The sequence below is a fragment of the Vombatus ursinus genome, unplaced genomic scaffold (assembly GCF_900497805.2).
Source record: "Vombatus ursinus unplaced genomic scaffold, bare-nosed wombat genome assembly UNPS02014882.1, whole genome shotgun sequence".
In the NCBI taxonomy this organism is placed as follows: Eukaryota; Metazoa; Chordata; class Mammalia; order Diprotodontia; family Vombatidae; genus Vombatus; species Vombatus ursinus.
Window position 1 is genome coordinate 582,413 of NW_020954660.1, and position 24,678 is coordinate 607,090.

Here is a 24,678-nt window from a genome sequence, read left to right on the forward strand (position 1 = left end):
CTGGCCAGGCAGGGGAGGTGGAATATTCCTTGCTCCCCTCTGCGACTTGAGCCTCTCCCTCTACGTCCATCACTCAGGAATCTCGCCTGCTCTGAGCTTCTCTCAGTCCATATCTATCATCCAATCAAATTCTGGCAGCTGTTGCCTAGAAACCTCCAGGACACTCTCCTTCCTCCTTCCCTCCCTCTGCCTGGCTCCAGGCCTTTCCTTCCCACTTCCTGCCCTCATCCTAGGGGACTTCAGCAAACGTTCCTGATTCCCCCTCAAGCACCCCAACCTCCCACTTCCTCATCTTGCTCATTTCTCATGACCTCTTCCTGCACCCCACCTCAGCTGCACACACAGAGATGGTCATACCCTTCATCTAGCCAGCACCCACAAATTCTCCACTTCCATATTTAGGAATTCTGAAATACTATCTGAAATATCCACCCCAATCTGCTGTCATTCCAACCCCATTCCCTGTTCTTTCTCCTCACAATGCGCTCCAATTCTTGAACCCATCTCAGACCAACACCTCTGTACAGGCTACACATCTGCATTTTAACTCTTTGATAAACTAGTTCAATTCCATACTGTCCTCTTCTCTTAAATCCCCTGCCCCTTTATCCTATTGCTGACCAGGGCCCTGAGCCCTGGATTACTCCCACCATCCACTGCCTTCACTCCAGGGAAGGGAATTATGATTTTTTTATAATAATCGATGTGGTAAGTGTAATGAATATACTAATAGATTAGATTTTTCAGCATTGCCTTTCTTGTGAGTCAGACTCATAATGCAGCTTAAAATGATAAATCAAACTTTGACAAGGCTCACAATCACTGGCATCCTTCTGCCTTCATACCTGAAGTGAAACGAATCCAAGTTCTGGATAGAACCTGTTCTGGTCACAGAACTCTGGTCCTGTGACCCACCAAGTAACGACCCCCAAGAACTCGAGCAGTATTGCTCCCACAGGACTCCAAAATTGTCATATTGTCTTCCATTTGTGGGTTTGTTGTGGGAAACTGTTCAAGCCCGGGAAAACATTGTTTGTAATCCACCTTCCCCCCTCCCTCCCCACTTGTGATTTATGTATATAATCTCTGTCTTCACTTCAACAAGGTGGAAATCTGATCGGAATTCCTGATTTGCATATCTGTTCCTCATAATGAAACTAATTAATTAAACAGCCACCTGATTACTGGCACTTTGTGTCTGGCCTGCTGTTTCATCATTCTCAGGTTGGAGACGGGCTCAGTAAAATCCTGTTAACACTCCTATGCCTTGGTGCTGCTGAACAAAGCTACAAAGCTGGAGAAAATCACAAAACTGTGTTGACAGGATCCCCTACAAATTTATGTTATGTAATTTCAACTGGACCAAAAGCAAAGCAATGCTTTTAGACCTTATTTACTCCCTTGCCCACTCACCACAGAGGCTCTTCCAAACCTTCAACCCTCCTCAAGCCTGCCATAGCTCCCCTTCTTCATACCCTCTCAGATGAGTACTTGGCCTCACATTTCAGTGAAAATTTTAAGGCCATTTGCTGAGAGCTCCCCTCCTCCTCTTATATCACTCAGATGTCTTTTCCCATTATCTCCTCTTATATCACTCAGACGTCTTTTCCCATTACCTCTGCCTTTACCCTATTACCATCAAGGGTGCCCCTCCAGTCACCCAGACTCACAACCTAATTAGCATCGTTGATTCCTCGCTGTCTCTCACTGTCCCACCAACTTCAAGTTAAGGCAGATTCCTCTACTTACACAAGTGATCCTACCCCATCTCAACTTCTGCAGCAAAGTGTCTCCTCCATCATCCCCACTCTCTCACTCATTTTCAGTCTCTGCCTGTCCACTGGAGGCTTCCATGCAATCTACAAACATGCCCATGTCTCCCCTCCATCCTTCCAGCTCCACTATCAATTTATATCTCTCCTCCCTTTTGTGGTTAAAGTCAAGAGCCATTTACAATAATAGGTACATATACTTTGTATCCTCTCTCTTCTTAACTCTAGATTACAACTTCCAGTCTCATTTAACTGTTACTACTCTCTTCAAAGTTACCAATGATCTGGTGTCCTTTTCTTTTCTTTTCTTTCTTTTTTTTTTCGAGGCAATTGGGGTTAAGTGACTTGCCCAGAGTCACACAGCTAGTGAGTGTGTTATGTGTCTGAGGCCGGATTTGAACTCAGGTCCTCCTGCCTCTAGGGCCAGTGCTCTACCCACTGTGCCACCTAGCTGCCCCTGGTGTCCTTTTCTTAATCCTCCTCTCTCTTGACTTCTCTGCAACATTCCACACTGTTGAACACCCTCTTCTTCTTGACACTCTCTTCTCTCAAGGTTTTCATGACACTACTCTCTCCTGGTTCTCCTCCTACCCATCTAATCTGCTCCTTTTTTTTTTTTAGGCAATTGGGGTTAAGTGACTTGCCCAGGGTCACACAGCTAATGTCAAGTGTTTGGTCTGAGGCTGGATTTGAACTCAGGTCCTCCTGACTCCAGGGCCAGTGTTCTATCCATTGCGCCACCTAGCTGCCCCTAATCTGCTCCTTCTTGATCTCCATTGCTGGATCTTTGGCCAGGTCATGCCCACTAAAGGTGAGTGTCCCCCAGGACTCTGACTTGGGATCTTTTCTCTTCTCCCTCTATGCTATTTCACCTGATGATCTCATCAGTTCCCATGGATTCAGTTATCATCTCTGTGACAACAATGATCAAATCCACCTAACCTCTCTGCTGATCAGCAGTCTTACATCTCCAACTGTTTATTGATCTTGAACTGGATGTCTCACAGACGTGTGAGAAACTCAACATGTCCAAAACTGAAACCCTTCTCTCTCCCTAACCTCCCTATTACCATCAAGGGTACCAATATCTTTCCAGTCACCCAGACTCACAACCTAATTGATTCCTCACTTTCTCTCCCTGCCCAATATCAAGTTTATTGCTGTGTCCTGTTGATTTTACCCTTGTAACATCTCTCATGACAGCCCTTTCTCTCCCCTGACACTGCTACCACTTTGGTGCAGTCCTTCATCACCTCACGCCTAGGCAATAGCCTACTGGTGGCTCTACCTGCCTCATGCCTCTTCCCATTGCAGCCCATCCTCCACTCAGCTGTTAAAGTGGTCTTCTTAAAGCAAAAATCTGACCACCTCACCCCCCCACCCCCATCAACTCCAGTGGCTCCCTATCATATCTAGGATGTTTGGCATGCAAGGTCTTTCGTGCCTTGGCTCTCCCTCCACCTTTCCAGTCTTCTTACACCTAACACTTCCCTATCTCCCACACTCTGTGATTCAGTAACACTTCATCTCCAGGCTATGGGCATTTTCTTCACTGTCTATATTCCATGACTACAATTCTCTCCCTCCTCATCTCTTTCTCCCGACTTCCCTGGCTTCATTCAGGTCTCAACAAAAATCCTACCTTCTGCAGGAAACCTTTTTTTTTTTTTTTTTTTTGCTTTTTGGTGAGGCAATCAAGGTTAAGTGACTTGCCCTGGGTCACACAGCTAGTTAAGTGTCAAGTGTCTGAGGTCACATTTGAACTCAGGTCCTCCTGACTCCAAGGCTGGAGCTCTATCCACTGTGCCACCTAGCTGCCTCAAGAAGCCTTTCTTAATCCCCCTAATATTAGTGCCTTCTTGCCATTGATTATCTCCAATTCATTCTATATCTGACTTATTTGTACATAGTTACTTAAATGTTGTCTTATGTGCTAGACTGTGAGTTCCTAGAGAGTGAGAATTACCTTTTACCTTTGTTTTGTATCCTCAGAGCTTACCACAGTGCTTGGAACATAGTAACCTCTTAATAAATGTTTATTGATTCACTGACTCCCCCGCCTCAGTTTCCTCAACTGTAAAATGACTGTGATGTGGAAGATGAGAGCTGGTCCTGCCTCTGGCACATCCTGGCTCTGTGACCCTGGGCAAGTTCCTTAACCTCTCAGTGCCCCAAAACAACTCTCTTAAGTCTGAGTTGTAGAAGAGGTGCCACCCTGCAAAGGTAGAATGCACCAATGAAATCACAGATAGGATTGTTTAAAAAAACCAAACTAGCAGAGGCAGCGCCAAGATTGCAGAGTGAAGGCAGGGACTTGTCTGAGCTTTTCCCCAAACCCCTCCAAATACCTTTTTAAAATGACTCTGAACAAATTCTAGAGCAGCAGAACCCACAAAAAGACAGTGTGAAACACATTTCCAGCCCAAGACAACTTGGAAGTTCGGCAGGAAAGATCTGTTGCACCAGGGTGAGAGAGGAGCGCAGTTTAGCACAGACTGGGCCCCAGCAAACCTGGAGCAGGCCTTGAGAGTGACTGCCTGAGGAGCAGCAGCAGTTCCTTCCCAAGCTCTCAGCCCACAGGTGGAAAGGAGGTTGAACAACAGGTCAGAAGGAGATTACAGGGGTCTCTTGCACTGATGCAGGACTGTTGCTTTGTGCATCCTCAGATCCGGGTTGCAGTACGGAGTGGCAGTCCCAGGGCGAGGAGGAGTATTAGCATAGCAGAGCTTGCAGCCACCATGGATCAGAGACCCTCCTCACAGTTCCAGGGCAGAAAAGAGTGCTTGTGGTCCCTCACAGACAAGAACACAGGCCAGGAAAGGAGTAAACACCTCACCCCTTATCATAGCACCTTGGAAGAACTGAAAACTTACAGGTCCCTAGAAGTATCTCTGAAAACAGCTGCACAAAACCTCTAAAGCTTGGAACAGTACAAAGCAGACCTCTACCTTAACAAACAATTAAAAGTTGACTAAAAGGCTGAGGAAATGAGCAAACAACAGAAAAAACTCTGACTGTTGAAAATTACTATGGTAACAAGGAAGATCAAAACACACACTCAGAAGAAGACAACAAAGTCAAACCTCCTACATCCAAAGCCTTGAAGAAAAATAAGAATTGATCTCAGGCCATGGAAGAGCTCAAAAAAGATTTTGAACATTAAGTGAGAGAGGTAGAGGAAAAATTGGGAAGAGAAATAAGAGTGAGGCAAGAAAATCATGAAAAATGAATCGACAGCTTGGTAAAGGAGACACAAAACATACTGAAGAAAATAACACCTTAAAAAACAGACGAGAGTCTATTTATACTTTTATTAACGGGACTTGTTCTGTGAAGTTTGGATTCAGTCAAAGGGCTGCACTTGAGGACCTAGAGGGCCACATGTGGCCTCAAGGCTGCAGGTTCTCTACCCCTGGACTATGCCAAATTATAAAACAGGTCCAAAAAACCAATGAGGAGAAGAATGCCCTAAAAAGCAGAATTGGCTAAATGCAGAAAGAAGTCCAAAAGCTCACTGAAGAAAATAATTCCTTAAAAATTAGAATGGAGCACATGGAAGTCAATGACTTTATGAGAAATCAAGAAACAATAAAACAAAATCAAAAGAATGAAAAAATAGAAGACAGTGTGAATTATCTCATTGGAAAAATAACTGACCTGGAAAATAGATCCAGGAAAGATAATTTAAAAATTATTGGACTTACTGAAATTGCATGATCAAAAAAAGAGCCTAGACATCATTTTTCAAGAAGTACTCAAGGAAAACTGCACTGATATTCCAGAACCAAAGGGTAAAATAGAAATTGAAAGAATCCACCAATCACCTCCTGAAAGAGATTCCAAAATGAAAATTGCCAGGAATATTATAGCCGAATTCCAGAGTTCCCAGGTCAAGGAAAAAATATTTCAAGCAGCCAGAAAGAAACAATTCAAGTATCATGGAGCACAGTCATGATAACACAAGATTTGGCAGCTTCTACATTAAGGGATTAGAGGGCTTGGAATATGATATTACAGAGGGCAAAGGAGCTAGGATTACAACCAAGAATCACATACCCAGCAAAACTGAGTATAATCCTTCAGGAGAACAAATGGATATTCAATGAGACAGAGGACTTTCAAGCATTCTTGATGAAAAGACCAGAGCTGAATAGAAAATTTGACTTTCAAATACAAGGCTCAAGAGAAGCATAAAAAGGTAAACAAGAAAGGAAAATCATAAGGGACTTAATAAGCTTAAACTGTTTACATTCCTACATGAGAAGATGATATTTGTAACTCATAAGACCTTTCTCATTATTAGGGTACTTGGAAGGAGTATATATAGACAGAGGCCACAGGTGTGAGTTGAATATGAAGGGATGATATCTAAAAAATAAAATTAAGGGGTAAGAGATGAATGTACTGGGAGAAAGAGAAAGGGAGAGATATAATGGGGTAAATTATCTCACATAAAAGAGGCAAGAAAAAACTTTTACAATGGAGAGGAAGAGGGGGAGGCTAGAGGGAATGAGTGAACCTTATTCTCATCAGAATTAGCTCAAAGAGGGAATAACATACACATTCAATTGGGTATAGAAATCTATCTTACCCTACAGGAAAGTAGGAGGGGAAGGGGATAAGAGAAGGGGGAATATAGAAAGGAGGGCAGATTGGGGGAGAGGGTAGTCAGAAGCAAAACACTTTTGACGAGGGACAAGGTGAAAGGAGAGAGAGAATAGAACAAATGGGAAGGGGGAATCGAATGGAGGGAAATACAGTTAGCAATAGTAACTGTGAAAAAATTTTGGAACGTGTTTCTCCGATAAAGGTCTCATTTCTCAAAGATATAGAGAACTGAGTCAAATTTATAAAAATATGAGTCATTCTTCAATTGATAAATGATCAAGAGGTACGATCAGTTTTCAGATGAAGTAATCAAAGCTATTTATAGCCCTATGAAAAAATACCCTGACTCACTATTGATTGGAGAAATGCAAATTAAAACAATTCTGGTGTACTACCTCATACCTATTAGATTGGCTTATAGGACAGAAAAGGTAAATGACAATATTGGAGGAGATGTGGAAAAAATGAGACTTTAATGCACTGTAGGTGGAGTTTTGAATTGATCCAACCATTCTGGAGAGCAATTTGGAACTATGCCCAAAGGGATATAAAACCAGGTATACCCTTTGACCTAGCAATACCACTACTAGGTCTGTATTCCAAAAGAGATAAAAAACAAAAAGAAAAAGGACCCATATGTACAAAATTATTCATAGCAGCTCTTTTCTCATGGCAAAGAATTAGAAATTGAAGGGATGCCCATCAATTGGGGAATGGCTGAACAAATTGTGGTATGTGATTGTGATGAAATACTATTGTGCTATAAGAAATGATGAGCAGGATGCTCTCCGAAAAACCTGGAAAGACTTGCATGGGCTGATACAAAGTGAAATGTACCATGTACAAAGTAACAGCAATATTGTAAGATGATCAGCTGTGAATGATTTAGTTATTCTCATCAATACAACAATTCAAGACAACCCTGAAGGACTTAGTATGAAAAATGCTATCCATCACCAGAGAAAGAATTGATGATGTCTGAATACAGATTGAAGCATACTTTTTTTTAACTTTCTTTATTTTTCTTGAAGGTTTTTTCTTGTCTATGTTTTCTTTCACATTACTATTAAGTATATGTTTTGCATGATTACACAGGTACAACCTATATCAAATTACTTGCCTTCTCGATGATGGGGGTGTAGGGAAGGAGGAAGGGAGAGAATTTGGAATTCAAAGTTTTAAAAACGAATGCTCAAAATTGTTTTTACTTGTAACTGGGGGAAAATAAAATACTAAATAAAAGATAAAAATATCATTACTAAAAGAAAATGAAACAAAACTGTCTTGGAACAGCTACTTCATGGGGTTTTGAGGTTCAAAAGAAACAGTGGATGCCAATAAAAAGGAAAAGAAAAAAATTGACTTCACTCCATATTGGTTTTAAACATCTTGGGAAGATTGTGATCATGTGGATGGTTAAGAGAGGGTGTCTGGCACCGTGTCAGCATGCATGTTGGGCTGAGCATCCGTCTGTCTTTCTATGGCTGTGTGTTGTTGTTGTTCAGTCATTTCAGTCATATCTGACTCTTCATGACCCCATTTATAGTTTTCTTGACAAAGATACTATAGTGGTTTTCTATTTCCTTCTCCAGCTTGTTTTACAAATGAGGAAACCGAGGCAAACAAGAGTTAAGGACTTGCCCAAGGTCACAAAGTTAGTAAGTGTCTGAGGACAGATTTGAACTCAAGAAGATGAATCTCCTGACTCCAGGCCCAGCACTCTGTGCACTGTGGTGCCACCTAGCTGCCCATTGGCTGTGTGCACATACACAAAGGATGAATGTGGATATACTCTTGAATGATGCTTTGTGCCTATATATGTATGTGTCACAGAACATGTGTAGGAAGGGTGGGGTTGAAACCACCCCACTCCATTTAGCTTTGATACCTTAACTGGGTGAGAACATGTCCCACTTAGTAATAACACTCTTAGTCTTAGACTAAGTGCTAAAAGACCTTCATTCAGCTAGAATTTTTTTTGGATAAATTGAGGAAATTTGGCCACGCCCTAGGGATCACCTATAATTTATCAAAAATGGTGAGAATGCATATTTGGGCTCTAGGTCTAGTCCCTGCTTTATATCTGGGCCCTGCAGTCTTTTCTGTCAGATTTGTGTCTTTCAGACTACAGGCCATTCACTTACAGTTGATAGCAAACAGCAGGTACCAGCCAATGTCCCCCCCCATCATTCCCTGGATGCAGCCTGTGCTCAGTTCCAAGTCAGCCTCCTCTTTGGGACCCCCTCAAGGCAGAGACAGCTCTATGCCCCTTGGCAGCAGGAAGCAGTTTCAGAAGCCAAGACCTTCGCCCCTTACCCCAAAAGAATTTGGGTCCCGTATGTTAGAGGGTGTAATGACGAGGATGGGAGCTAGGCCTCAAAAAGGAAAAACCCTAGACTTTCCCACATGGCCAAATCTCTGGCATTTGCCTGAGGCTATAATTCCCCAATGTCCCAATTCTGTTACCCTTAATCTAGCCTAACTCTCCATTGTTTTACCTCCCTATGACCCCTGGCCACTTCATACCCTTAATCCTATCTAGGCTCCATTCTCCCTTGGCCACTGGATCCAGGTCCCTGGAGTTCTAGACCTCATAGACTACTTGGCCACTCCTAGATCTCTCCCATAGGCTTTCTGTATATAAGGGCCATCTTGTCTCCATTAAACTGCTCCGATTCTTAAAATCTAGCCACTACTCAGATTCTTATAATCTAGCCAATAGCTCACTAACGTTCAGACTCCTTAAGAGTCTGCCCAATATGACGGATGTTTTAATAAACCTTGTCTTTGGCTGAAAAAAAAAAAGAATAGTGAGAAGGAATTCATTCCAGAAATTAGAGTGAGCACAGAGTTCAGGCTAAACTCCTTCTTCTCCCTACTCCACCCATCCACCCAAAGAACTGCCTGAGGGAAAGGAGAGACTTGGCCTTGGCCAGGTCTCCTTACTTCCTCCTCCCTCCTCCTTGCATTGGCCAAAGGAGGACCATTTAAGCTGCAAAGGAAGATTTTCATCAATATCCTAGTGGCATCCCTAGATCAGTTAGTGGCAGAGTCTACACTGAAAGACAAGCACAGATCCATGCAGATCTATGTAGATCTATCTCCCACCATGCTAATGGAAGAACTTCTTGAGCAGCCCAAGAATAGGAAAAAACTACTTCTGGCTGCCAGGAGCTGTGCCACATGTGCACTCTAAGCTTGAGCTCAGTTTCCCATGGACCCTATGTAGCAGTAGGAGAGGGTATCATAGATATTTGTGAGACCATTTTGTATGAACTGTTCTTATACCACCTTAATAAATACCCCTTTATAAAACCTACTTAAGACTCACTGATTAAACTGGTTCTCAGTTAATAGTCTTATGGTGAAACACACTGGTAGAGGCTCAAGCTGATTGCGTTAGAGTGTGACTCCTGAGTGTAGCCCTAGAACCCTGAGGTGGAGATGTAGCTAGCTAGCATTGCTCTGGGCCCTGAGACTCCTCTGTTACAGCGGAAGTTGGGTGAGGATGCCTCAGAGTTTATGTGGGCTACACATGTTTCCATATATGGTTGTATGTGGATATGTTCAGGATAGTAAGAATGTGTTTGTGGAAATCAGTGCTGATATGTTTATGTTTACATGTCAGGAAGAAGAGGGTATTACCTGTATTGCCATGTGTGTATGTAAGTGTGCAGACGAGAATGGTTGTCTAGACATAAGTGGAGCCAAAGAATAACAGGAACATATCTGTATGGAGAAAAGGTTATTTTGGCAGTTATATGTAGTAAGAGGAAGAGTAAGTGGAAGTAGAAAGACCTGTTGGCAGGGGGTGTGCTGGAGCCAGTTCTAAGGGCATTAGAAGAGATTGTGAAATTTTTAGCGTGAGCCTTTACAACTCAGAAATCAGCAATCACCACAAATCAGGGCTTGCTTCATTGTTTTGTTAATTGTCTAGGCTTAAAAAAGTGTTAATTATACAGATTAAATTTAAACAATCATGTGCATGCATTTTTTTTTACAGAAAACCTGGTTGTTAAACATCTACCAACACATCCCTATAAATAATACTCCTGCCTATTGGGGTGCTATTGTGATACTGGGTAGGGAGGACAGGGGGACATAGTACACTATACGCTGAACTGAAGTGGTAGCAATGTAAACAGGGAAGAAGGGATAGATGTCAGAAGTATTGCCGAGGGAGACTTGACTTAACCTAATTGTTTGTGCATTTGGAACTGAGGGCATGTAAATATGTAGCCGTTCATATCTATATGTGCAAGGATGTGATAGTGAGTGTGAACGGCTGTTCTCTGTCTTGAAGTGTACAGTGAGCATTAGATGTGTGGGAATAGATTGGGGTCGGGTGTAGATTGTGTGTGTATGTGTGTGTGTGTGTGTATGTGTGTGTGTGTGTGTGTGTGTATTTGAGTCTGTATATGTGATTGGGGCTTAGAATAGTAATTTACTTCAACTCCTGGCAAAATCTTAGAAGGTATTAATAAAGGGATAGGTTGTGAGCATTTAGAAATGGAAGCAGTCATCCCTAAAAACCAGCATAATCTTATCAAGAACAAGTCATACCAGACTAATAGCATTTCTTTTTTTGATCAGGAGAACATTTGTAGACACAATGTAACTGGATTTCAGTCAAGTTTTTGACCAAGTCTCTCATGTTCTCATTGATTTGATGGCATTGTAGAAGACTGAGTAAAGGGAGCCTGAAGGACTTAATTTTATTCAGTTATTCTCTAAATAGAGGTGATTTCTAGTTGTTTTTTTTTGCTTATTATCATATAAAAAGCTGTGACTATTTTTTGTAATATGGGTCTTTTTATCCTTTTAATATTTTAGCAATGGAATCCCTGACAAAATATACAATAGAGTTTTATGACCTGAGAGAGCCAGGTTGTTTATTCTCCAAAACATTTGGACTAGTCTGCAATCCTACCAACTGTGGATTTGAGTACCTATTTTCCCATTCCAACATTAAATTTTAAAAATTTTCACTATTTTTGTCATCTTAGTGCGAGGGTGTTAGATATCCTAAAGTTATCTTGGTAATGATAATGATAATGATAATAATAATAATAGTAATAATAATAACAATAATATTTATACAGTACCTACTATATGCTAGGCACTGTGCTAAATGCTTTACAATCATCATCTCATTTGAGACTCACAACAACGCTGGGAGGTAGGTGCTATTTTTATCCTCATTATACAGTTGAAGAAACTGAGGCAAACAGATGTTAAGTGATTTGCCCAGGATCACATGACTAGTAAATGTCTGAGGCTGAATTTGAATTCAGATCTTCCTGACTCCAGGCCTGACACTTTGTGCACTGTGGTGCCATCTAGTCTTGATTTGTGTTTCTCTTATTGTTGAAGAACTTAAGCATCTTTCATGGAGTTATTAACTGTCTATATTTCCTCCTTTGAAAATTATCTGCCCTTTTCCTTTGATCATTGCTCCACCAGGAATATATATTAGTCTTGTGAATATGCATCAGTTCCTCATAGATTCTGGATTTACTACAAAATTTTTTCTCAATTTATTTCTTTTCTTTTAATTTTAGTATTATTACCTTTTGTTGTACAAAAATCCTTTTGTATACTTAACCCACCAATTTTGCCTTTGTTAATTTCTTCTATTTGTTTGATGAAAATGTCCCTCCTTTACAAAGTTAAGACCAATACATTATTACCTTTTCTTAACTTAAAAAAAATTTAAAATTCACTTTGACCACTGTTTCATTAGAGTTAATTGTATTGTGTTCCCGTGACATATATAGCCATCCAATTTTCCCAGCAATTTTTATCTAATAGTGATATCATTCCCTTTTCCCCATTGTCTATTCTGTACCATTCATTTGTTTTTCTGTTCCTTTTATAGTACTAGTTTTGATATTTCTTTTCAAGATATTTTGAAATCTGCTAGTGCCACACACAACCCCCCACCACATACACACGCTCTTTCCCCATTTCTTTTTCATAGTTCTTGGATATTCTTGATAATTTAATTCCCATGTGGATTTTATAATGATTTGTGTCTAATTCTAGAAAATGGCTTATTGGAATGGCCTGTTGAAGCCTTTCTCTCTGCATTTAGTGACATTATCATGTAGCCTTTATTGTTCGCATCTGGTTTATATGATTTACTAAATTAGCTGCTTTTCCTGGTTGTTTTCTAACCTTGAATTCCAGTAATAAATTCTACTTTGTCATGATTGTTAATTATTTTGAAGTCCTGCTGCAGTCTATCTGTGAATATCTAATTCAATTTTTTGCCTCTATAATCATTAGAAATATTGACCTATTGTTTTCTTTTTCTCAGTTTTGTCTTTGTTTGGTATCAGGACCAGAAAAATAATTGCTTCATAGAAGAAACTGGGCAGCTAACCATTTTTGTCTGTTTTGAAACAGTCTATGAGACAAAAATCTTAGACATTTGGAACTGCTGCTGCTGCTCAGTTGTTCAGTCATGTCTGACTTTTTGTAACCCCATGGGCAACAGAACACCAGACTCTTCAATCCTCCACCCTCACTTGAAGTCTGTCCTAGTTCATGTTCATTGTTTCTATGACACTATCCGTTCCATCCTCTGTTGTCCCCTTTTCCTTTTGCCTTCAATCTTTCTCAACATCAGGGTCTTTTGCAATGAGTCCTGTCTTCTCATTATGTGGCCAAAATATTTAAGCTTCAGCTTCAGTATTTGCTCTTCCAGTGAATAGCCTGAAATAATTTTTTTAAGTATTGACTGATTTGATCTCCTTGTTGTTCAAGGGACTCTCAAAAGTCTTCTCCAGCACCACAATTCAAAAGTGTTGATTCTGCAGTTTTCACCTTTCCTTATAGTCCAACTTTCACAGCCATGCATTGCTACTGGAAAAACCATAGCTTTGACCATATGGACCTTTGTCAACAATGTGATGTCTCTGCTTTTTAGTATGTTTTCCAGATTTGCTGTAGCTTTCCTTCCAAGGAGCAAGTGTCTTTTAATCTCATGACTGCAGTGGCCATCTACAGTGATCTTTGAGCCCAACAATATAAAATCTGACACTACTTCCATTCCTTCTCCCTCTATTTGCCATGAAGTGATGGGACCAGTTGTCAAGATCTTAGTTTTTTTCTATTAAGCTTAAATCCAGCTTTTACACTCTCCTCTTTCACCCTCATCAAAAAGATTCTTAATTCTTCTTCACTTTCTGCCATTAGAGTGGTAGCTTTTGCATATCTGAGATTGTTAATCTTTCTACTGGCAACCTTAATTCCAGCTTTTGATTCACTCAACCTGGCATTTCACTTGATGTACTCTGCATAGAAGTTAAATAAATAAGGTGACAATATACAGTCTTTTGTCATACTCCTTTTCCAATCTTAAACCAATCAGTTGTTCCATGTTTGGGTCTAACTGTTGCTTCTTGGTCCATATACAGGTTCTTCAGGAGACAAGTAAAATGATCTGGTACTCCCATCTCTTTGAGAACTTGCCACATTTTGTTGTGATCCACATAGTCAAAGGCTTCAGTGTAGTCAATGAAGCAGAAGTAGATATTTTCTGGAACTCCCTTACTTTCTCCATAATCCAGTGAATGTTGGCAATTTGGTCTCTAGTTCCTCTGCCTCTTTGAAAAGTAACCTGTTCTGGTAATTCTCAGTTCACATCCTACTGAAGCCAAGCTTGTAGAATCTTAAGCATAATCTTGCTGGCATGTGAAATGAGCACAATTGTTTGGTAATTTGAACATTCTTTGACATTGCCCTTCTTTAGGACTGAGATGTAAACTGGTCTTTTCCAATCCAGTGGCCACCGTTGAGTTTTCTAAATCTGCTAGCATATTGAGTGCAGCACTTTTACAGCATCATCTTTTAGGATTTTAAATAGCTCAGCTAGAATTCTGTCACCTCCACTAGCCTTATTGTTAGCAATGCTTCCTTAGGCCCACTTGACTTCATTCTCTAGGATATCTTATCAGTAATCACACCATCTTTATCAGTGATGTTAAGATCTTTCTTGCATAGTTCTTTTGTGTATTCTTGTCACCTCTTCTTAATCTCTTCTGCTTCTGTTAAGTCCCTACCATTTCTGTCTTTTATCATACCCATTTTCACATGCAACTTTCTCTTGATATCTCTAATTTTCTTGAAGAGATCTCTTATCATTTTCATTCTAATATTTCCTTCTATTTCTTTGCATTGCTCATTTAAGAAAACCTTCTAAAAAACCTTCTTATCTCTCCTAGCTGTTTTCTGGAATTCTGCATTAAGTTGGGTATAACTTTCCTTTTCTTCTTTCCCTTTCCTTTTCCTTTTTTCTTCAATTATTTGTAAGGCCTCATCAGACCACCATTTTGCTTCCTTGCTCTTCTTTTTCTTTGGGGTGTTTTTGTTGCTGCCTCCTGTACAATATTGCAAACCTCTGTCCCTAGTTCTTAAGGCACTCTCTCTACCAGATCTAATCCCTTAGATCTATTCATCACCTCCACTTCCTATTCATAAGGGACATTATTTAGGTCATACCTATGTGGTCTGATGGTTTTCCCTACTTTCCTCAATTTAAGTCTGAATTTTGTAATAAGAAGCTCTTGATCTGAACTACAGTCAGATCCAGGTCTTGTTTTAACTGATTGTATAGATAATGAGATTGATGTAAGCATTGCCAGAGCTAACAATGTGTACATCCCTGGAAAGTATACTACTAAGGCAAGTGAACTTATCCACAGCATTCAAAACTTCTCCATTTGCTGTAACCAACAGTTCCATGTATGGATGATGTGGTGGTGGCTGATGGAGCGCCTGTGTTTTCTTAGTGTTAATTGTTAGGCCAAAATTAGCACGGGCAGCCCAGAATCCATCCTTACCTGGTTGCATCTCAGCCTCAGAGGCTGTATTGAGTGCATAATCCTCTGCAAACAGAAAATCATGCACCAACACTCCCTCCGTTTCTGTCTTGGCTTGTAGCATTTTAAAGTTGAAGAATTTACCATCAGTGCAGTAGTTGACCTTGAAACCGTGTTCATCCTCGTTGAAGGTATTTGACAACATGGCTGAAATCATCATGCTAAAAAGCATGGGAGCAAGCACACAGCCTTGTTTCACTCCATTGGTGACTGGGAAAGCACGAGAGCATTGTTTGTTATCCAGAACCCGGGCAAGCATGCTGTCATGAAACTGATGTGCAATGCTGATGAACTTCTCAGGGCAACCAAATTTTGGCATAATTTTCCATAAGCCCTCAAGACTGACAGTATCAAAGACCTTGGTCAGATCTACAAACAGTGTGAACAGACCTCTATTCTGCTCCTGGCATTTCTCTTGGAGTTGTTGGGCAGCAAATACCATATCGACCATTCCTTGGCCCTTTCTGAAGCCACATTGGCTCTCAGGTATATAACTATCTTCCAGGTAAAAGATCAGCCTATTAAGGAGGACACTGGAAAGTCTTGCCAGCAATGACTAAGAGAGAGACATCCCTACCACCACCCCTGTGATTGTCACAGGACAATCTGTTTCCTTTACTTTTATAGATATGGACAATGGAGGCATCCTTGACCTCCTGGGCGATAATCTCCTCTTGCCATATATAACCCAGAAAATTTCAGTCAGTTTTTGTATGAACAATGGACCCCCCACCTTGTAAATCTCAGCTGGAATAGAATCAGCACCAGGTCTTGCCTTGCCACAGGAAAGGATCCTGATGGCATTGCAAACCTCTTCTTCAGTTGGAACTTCACCTAGGGAGGGATTGACTTCAACCTGAGGTCAATGGTCAATGGCTTCAGCATTGATTGATGATGCTCTGTTGAGGACACTATGGAAGTGTTCAGCCCATCTCTATAGGATCATGTCCTTATCACTAATCACTGTGGCTCCATCAGCATTGAGTAGTTGAGATGCACCATAGGTCTTTGGCTCATAAATAGCCTTCAGGGCATCATAAAAGCTCTTTGGATTGTTACTATCAGCATAAAACTGAATTTCATCTGCCTTCTTACTAAGCCAAGAATCCTATATCTCTCTAAGGTTTGCTTGTACTTTACTTTTGATGGAATTAAATGCTGCTTTCTTAGAGATGGATGAACTATCATGCTGGTAAACCCTGTGGAGTTCTCATTTTTCATGTGGCAGCTTCTGAATTTCTCCATCATTTTTATCAAACCAGTCTGGATGTATTTCTGGCCCAGATGGGCACATGCAGTGCTGTACAGCAAATCTCTGAAAGCTGCTCACTCCTTTTCTGCTCCACTGTTGCTAACTATGTGTTGGCTCAACTTCCCCCCCCCCCAAGTTAGCAACAAGCTGATTCCCCTCAGAGAAAAGCTCTAGTCTGTTGACATTAATTCTTCTGGTAGTCATTTTGCGTTGGGTCCGCCACTTTTGTGGAGGATAAGGCTATGATCAGTCCAACACTCTGTGCCAAACATTGCCTTCGTCACTCTCACATCCTGTCTGTCTCTTCTCCTTACAATCCCATAATCTATTAAATGCCAATGTTTGCAGCTAGGCTGCATTCACAAAGTTTTATTGCATTTAGGCAAACAGAAGACAGTGTTGGTGATGAGAAGGTCATGAGATGCAGAAGTCTTCAGTAGTGAGTGACCACTGCTGTTGCTGTTTTCAACTCTGTTCCTCCCTAGGACTCCTTGCCAAATCTGGTAGTCTGAGCCTACTCTAGCATTAAAGTCACCCAGAATTATAAGCTTGTCCTCTTTTGGTACATTGATGATAAGGGTCTCCAGATCTTGATAAAATTTTTCTTTGACCTCATCAGGGTTCGTCATGGTGGGAGCATGGGCACTGATGATGGTGGCATGATGTTTTCCTACAAGTGGCAATCGCATTGTCATGATCCTGTGATTCATTCCTTTTGGGAGGCATACAAGCTTGTTGACTAGATTAGTTTTGATTGCAAAACCTACACCAGCTTCATGGCACTCCCCTTCACTGTGGCCACTCCAGAAAAAATGTGTATCCAGCTCTAACTTCAGTAAGCTGGCCTTCATTTGCCAGCCTTGTTTCACTCAGGGCTGCTATTTGGAGGCAATACTTACTGAGTTCTCTTGCTACATGAGCTGTTCATCTTTTAGGTCTAATGGATTTTGTGTTGTCTATAAGTGTGCACACATTCCATGTGCCGATGGTGAGTGGAATAATCTTTGCAGATGTTTTTGTACATTTTTTTGTGTTTCAACCACAGAGTGGGATTCCTTGCCTGCCAGGGTAATCAGGTCAGGGTTGGGTAAGCAGACTATTTTTAGGGCACCTTTTCTTTTTTTTATTTCTTTTTTTTAGGGCACTTTTTCTAGCCCCTTCCTCACACCAGGAGGTGAGCCATGTGATCATTAAAAGGCTGCTCAGACGCCCAAGGGGCTGCCAAATCCCACCGCTGCTTCCAGTGAGAAGACAACCCTATGGCCTGGGCCGCCTGTGTGCAAGGTTGTGACTACAGCTTCCAGTGTATCCTCACCTGCTGCTTCATCCCATGTCTGTCTCCACAGAACTTTGAGTTAGTAAAAATGGTAAAATGGTATGGGTGATGTCTTTTGACTTGCGTGTAAATTGGATTTAAGTGAGGCAGAGTTGCACAAAGTTGTTGGCCTCCCTCTCTCCTCCAGAGTCATCACAGTCCAGTGGCAGAACAAAGTCAATGTGACTGGTGATGGCTCGAGATGCAGTGGATGACCTTGGCATCTTCAATGTCTGACCAAGCTCTAAGCGCTCCACAGCACCTGCTTCAGCTGCCTTCATGGCCATTGGAACAAATTGTTCCCATCCACCCATTCCACCAGGGGAAATCTTCACATGCTTGGGGTAGACACCCCCCTAATTCACCAACAGGTTTGAGACCCCTTGGTTACCCTCAACCTGGTTTAGCCCCATCTGCTAAAACAGTTTACCGGGATGTGGCCACAGCCCATGCTACAGCTTCTTGGAGCCACAGGTGAGAGTTAAGTGGAACAGGTGGGCCTCCAGAGGTGGAAAGCAGTCCTGGAAAGAGCTCAGCAGCCCTCGCCCCAGAGGTACTAGTCTTCCCTGGACATACCCTACATCTATATGGATTGTGTATGTGTCTGTATGGATTGAGAATGTGTGAACGTGGAGCTCAACAGCTGTATTTGTATGCACACGGGCCCAAGGTAGGGTATAAGGGAATGGGTATGCACAGGCAGGCAGTACAGATGAGCATATGGCTGCATGTGATCATGTGAGCGTGCATGCATGCGTGTGTGTGTGTGTGTGTGTGTGTGTGTTGTGTGTCTTTGGCTATGGAATTGAGTGTGTGTTTGTGGGTACACAGGGAGATGAATGAGTGTGATTAGGAATGGGGATGCACATGGAGACACATGAGGTTGCTTGTCTGTGTGTGTGTGTGCGTGCGTGTGTGTGTGCGTGCGTGTGTGTGTGTGTGTGTGTGCGTGTGTGTGTGTGTGTTCAAATGGCCCCATGAGTGTCTGGATGGCCATATGTAGGTTCATGTGGGGAGAAATATGGGCATGAGGGTAGGTGTACTTGTGCCTGTGAGTTCGTGTGTGTCCATACTTGGGGGTGAGGTTATGTAGGTATAATACTGTATGAAAGTGTATCCATGGGGGCAACTAGGAGGCGCAGTGGATAGAGCACCGGGCGTGGAGTCAGGAGGACCTGAGTTCAAATCTTGCCTCAGACACTTGACACTTACTAGCTGTGTGACCCTGGGCAAGTCACAATCCCATTTCCTAATCAAAAAAAAAAAAAGAATGTATCTATGAATGCATGGGAGGATTTATATATCTGAGTGCACATGGTACATTATGAATGTGAGGTTGAGGTGGCAACATTATATGCTTATATACAGCATCAATAAATGTGAGTGTATGTGAACATGGTTACATGTGCACAAGTTCATGTAGGACTGAGCATGCACATGTGTATTATGGGCACACATAGAGATGGGGTGATATATCTATGTGCATGTGTGTATATGTAAGTTTATGGGTATATGCGTAAGATTTCATGTATGTGTGCTGCAAATGCTTAGAGGGATAAGAGCAGATACTTACATGGATCAGCAGGTATGCTGTTTTGTTGATGCATGAAGGTGCATACAGGGAGATGTAGGTGATTGTAGTTAAATGTATGTGTGTGGGAGGATGAAGGTTATGTTTCGGGTAGAAAAGTGACCAGTATTGTTATAGCAGAATTGGGCAGCGGGGGATAGAGGGACCCGTAGCATAGCTCTGTGTTGTTCCAAGCACTTGTTATGACCAGAGTGGTCCTTGGTTGATTGTGTGTGCATGTGTGTGCACCCCTGTATATGTGGAGAGGGTGATGAGTATGAGTGTTTGTGTGGTTGCAAATGTAGGCCCACAAGGGGATGGAGTGGAGAGAGAAGGCAGCAGTACATGGGTGCATGTATTTCTGCCCAGAGGGTGAGTGTAAGCATGTGGACTAGTGATATTCTGGGTCTACAGACATGTGGGGCTGAGGGTATATAAGCAGATGCATGTGTGTGCACAAAGGGAGTTGAGTGTGAATTGGGTGCCAGTGGCTTTCTGTCTGCTTATAGGTTGAATATGCCTCTGTGGTTGTGTGGGTTTTTCTATACAAGGGAATGTTTGTGTGGTTGTCTGTGAATGACTATAAATCTCTGTGTGTGCATGTAGAATGAGGAGCTCTATTTATATGGTGTGTGTATACATAGGGAGTGGAGTGGAGATATGTGAATAGGAGTGTCTGCTTCTAAATGGCTTATATATCAGGGGCTTGACCATGCATGTGTCTATATACTTTTTTTGTCCTTAAAATAACTGCAGTTTAAACAAATTATTGATATCTTCTGTTTTTCCATCACCTTCATTTCCAAATACATCCCTTCCCCGTCCCTGATCCAGAGAGCCAGCTTTTGCAACTAGGAATAAAAAAGAAAGAGGAAAAGAGAGCTTAGCAAAATTACCCCACCCATCAACCAAGTCTGACAGCACATTCAGTGTTCAATACTTATAGCGCTCCACTTTTGCAAAGACAGGAAGGATATACATATTCTCATCTCTTCTGTGGCTTTGTTTGTGTCTGGGAGGCTGAACATACACGTGTAAGGGACGTGTGTTATGTCCCCCATGTAGGCTATATGTATCCACATGAATCTGTGTAGATGTGGCTCACGGGAAGGCATGAATAGATGTCTCCTTCACTCATCCTTTTACAAGGGAGACTTTGATTACTGCCAAGAGGGGAAGCAGGAGGTTGGAGCCAGAGACTGACCACTCTGTTCTTAGAGAAAGGGCACTAAGTGAGAATTATTTCTATCTGCTCCCCTAAATATTTTTAGTCTTAGGGAAATAATTTTTAGATCAAAACTGAGTGCCTAATCAAGCTCCCTAAATGGGAAAGGAGTATCCCAAGTTAAATATCCAAGGACTTAACTCCCCACCAAATTATAGTTCCACAATGAGCATATATAGTGGATAGCAAATAAATTCATTTATCCAAGCCAATAAGTAGAAATCAGAGAAGGTATACAACAGATAAGAATATTGCAGATAATATGCAGAGTGAATGAGCTCTCTCATTGGTAGTGATCTCACCTGAGGAGAAATTCTCTGAAGTCTCCTAGTGTAAGCCGAAGATCAGGACATGCTCAAGGTGCCAGGTCCCCCACATGTCTCAGTCTTTCTCTTCCATCAGGGACCTGAAGAGAATGTGGAACGACATGTCTTCTCTCTCAAAGCTGGAAGACCAGGATCTCCCTTCTCTTTCAAGCTCTTGCCAATTTTGCCCCTCACACAGGCATGGAGAATTGAGTAATCATCTCCACTAATGAGGAGAATCTTATGCAAATGAGCTTTAAGCCATAGGTTACATTCCTGCCCTGGGCTGAAACTCATTGCAGTCCCTTGCAAAAATCAGCTGGCACAAGCTTGAAACCTGTAACTATACTATAACTATAGTATATACTGTACAAGCATATTTATAAGGTACATACAAACATCAGCTCTTCGAAACAAGAAGAATGATTTTCCTAAGATCCCAGGTAATCAACTTATGGTACCATTGAAATGAAAATAAAACAAATGTTCATTAACCATATATGCAATAGACAGGACACTATATAGAACATCTGCTGAGAAAGTATTGCAGTAACAATATGCCTATAGGACATTACACATGCCCAATTCAAAAGTCTATGTGTATTCATAGTACACAACAATTAATCGGAAACAACAAAGCGTGGCTAACTAACAGAAGCAAAGCTAGCTAGTGGCAACAGTAACACTCTCAATAGGCTTATGTAAAATTACAGCTAACAATAAGCATTAATGTATATGCAAGACAATTAGCAGACATTGCTACAGCATGGCCCTAAAACAAACCATAGCCCAGTGAACATAACAGTAAAGTAAAAAAATCAGCATACTTAAATATGCATTAATTCACATGTGCAGCAAGAAACATATGTGATTATGTGGAGGGCACACTTCTCTCTCTTTCTTTTTTTTTTTTTTTTTTTGGTTAGGCAATTAGGGTTAAGTGACTTGCCCAGGGTCACACAGCTAGTAAGTGTCAAGTGTTTGGTCTGAGGCCGGATTTGAACTCAGGTCCTCCTGACTTCAGGGCCGGTTCTCTATCCACTGCACCACCTGGCTGCCCCCCCTTTTTTCTTTTTCTTTTTCTTTCTTTCTTGTTTTTTTGAGGGCACACTTCTCATGAGCAATCTCTAGTCTTGTCTCCTCAACACTCGTAACTGTATCTTCAGGTTTACCTGTGCCATCCTAACTTAGCCTGGTGACTGGTCTGCTGGGTCTAGTTCTCTTGTCACTGACTCATCTCTCTGTCCTATACCAGAGCTAGTAGTTGGTATGAGTGACTGTCAAAATCATTATAGATTTATGTATTGACCCCTGGACTGGCAATCATGTCAGGCTGTCTAGTAGTATGTTGGAACTCTGTGGACTGAATCTGTCAATTCCACTCTCTAGAAGTTTATCTATATCAGTTTTGGATAGGAAAGGAGTTGCCTCTGGATTCAGTGAGTGTGAGGATGGGTTGTGTGTGTGAATGTATGTGTATGGGGGCTGAGTATATGCAAATAGGTTGTTGTGTGTGTCTATGGACAAGAGATTAGATCACTGTGGTGGTCATCCAGCTGTATGTGCCTACATGTGGGGCTATGGTTGTGTGTATGTATGCCCCTGGGATATGGATGAATGAAGTCATGTGTTTATTTGTATATTTAGACATATGAGGCATTATGTGTATGCTTGTATGGTTCTGTGTGTGTTTGTGCACAGAGGGATAAATAACAGTTTGTGAGTTGATGTGGTGGTCAAGTTTATGAGATTCAGCATGAGTCTGCTGCTGAATCATAAAATGGCAGACCTGGAAGAGAGTACAAGACACAAAATGGAGAATGTCAGGGCCTAAAGGGCCCTTCGAACAGAGAATGTAAGAGCTGGGAGGGACCTTAGACTGCAATGGCAGAGTTTGGGAGGACCATGGACTTCAACTCCCTCATTTTATATGGAGATGCAGAGGCTTAGGTTTGCCTTAGAGCACACAACTAGTTAGTATAGATGTGTGCAAATGCAGGGATGATTGTGTGTGTGTGTGTGTGTGTGTGTGTGCTTGTATGGATGAGCAGGGTGTTTATTTACATAACTGTGTGCACGTGTGCATCCCCAGAGGGATGTGTGGGTGTAGAGAGATGATTGTGGTTCAGTATGAGATGTGCCTTCATGTAGGGCTGAGGGCAAAGCAGGGGAAAGGCTTTGCACCTGGTGCACCATGATCTTGACCCATGCTCTTGTAGTCAAGCTCTTAGAAGTGAGTATCAGACAAGAACCGGGCGTTCTAAAGCAGATCTGGGCTCCCCTCTGGACCAAGTGCCCTGGAGAGGCCAAAGAAGTGGGTCAACTTGGAGGGGTGGGCTGGAATCCCGGCCGCATTCTGGATGTTCTGGATTCCTTTCATAGAGTGCCATTGACCCCCTACTTAAGCCCTGGTGGACCTCTGTGACATTTGCAGGTTGGTTTGGGTAAGGGCTGTGGAAAGATGTGCTGACACTGTCTAGGTGTGGCATTGACCATGCCTGTAGGAATGACTGTATAGGTGTGAATGCCTTGGAGGGACCTTGGGGGTACCCACACATGGCATGGCCACTGTGTGTGTGGGCCCAGACAGTGACTATCAGTGGCTCCTGAGACCACCCTGTTCCTCAGTGTCCCTGGCTGGACCCCAGGCATTTGTCTGATGAGCCCCACCATCATGCAATCTTTCCCTGTACCTGTGTGTCTTCCAGGAGAGAGAAATTGTCCAAGGTAGTGCCCTCTATGTCTTTTGAACCCTGGTTGGCAGCATGGAGGGCAAGGAGTCACCCATGCTGAAAGATCAAGTCTGCCAGAGCCTCATTCCCCTGCTTTTCCACTTTATGGACCAAGAAGAGGATGTGGTGAGGGTGAGTTGGCCGCCCTGGGCCTCACTGCCAGGCCACCCACTCCCCAGAGGCAGTGTGGTGTAGTGGAAAGAGGATTGAGCTTAAAGCCAGGAGACATGGGTGCACATGGAGGGTTTTCTTGGCTGTGTGACCTTAGCCAAATCATTTTCTTGTCTAGAATGATACTTGTACTGTGTACATACCACATAGGCTTGAGCTTAGAGCTAGGTTAGCCACGTTAAGCATAGCAGGAGCATACGGGAAGATGGGCCCATGTCCAGACCCCTTCCAGTGGGCCTCTGGCTTCCAATGGCTCCCTCTTGAGTCCTTGGTCCCCATGATAGGAGCAGTGCAAGGATGGGCTGTGTCAAAGAGGATGGGGAAGAGGGTTAGCGAACCTCTCCCTGTCATTCTTTCTCCTCTCCCTCCTTTCTCTTGGGAGCTCTACCTTTTTACTTGAAAGGCCCCTGCTTGCCCTGCCTTCATATCTCTTATCATAGAATTTAGAAGCGAAAGGTCTCACCTCATTTTACAAAGGAGGAAACTGAGGCTCAGACAAGGCAATGATTTGACCAAGCAAAATTGCTACATGCAAAACACTGCTCTTAGTACCTCAGCCACCAGAATCTCCCCTGGAGGAAACATGTTCAAGTCTTCCTGCCCTGACATATGGCAGCCCACGGCAAAGGACTTGGGAAGTGGAGATGGAATTTTTTAGGTTTGTCTTTGGGCCCGCTTTCTGATCTTTCCTCTCCTTCCTTTCCTTCCCTCCTTCCCTTCTTCTTTCCTTCCTTCTTTTCTTTCTTTCTTTCTTTCTTTCTTTGTCTTTCTTTCTTTCTTCTTTCCTCCCCTCCTTCCTTCCTTCCTTCCTTCCTCCCTTCCTTCCTTCCTTCCTTCCTCCCT

At 42.2% G+C, this 24,678-nt stretch overlaps 1 pseudogene; it reads left to right on the forward strand.

Moving 5' to 3' along the window:
• The window catches only part of LOC114028445, a 144,416-nt pseudogene that overhangs the window by 113,673 nt on the left and 6,065 nt on the right, over window positions 1–24,678 (forward strand).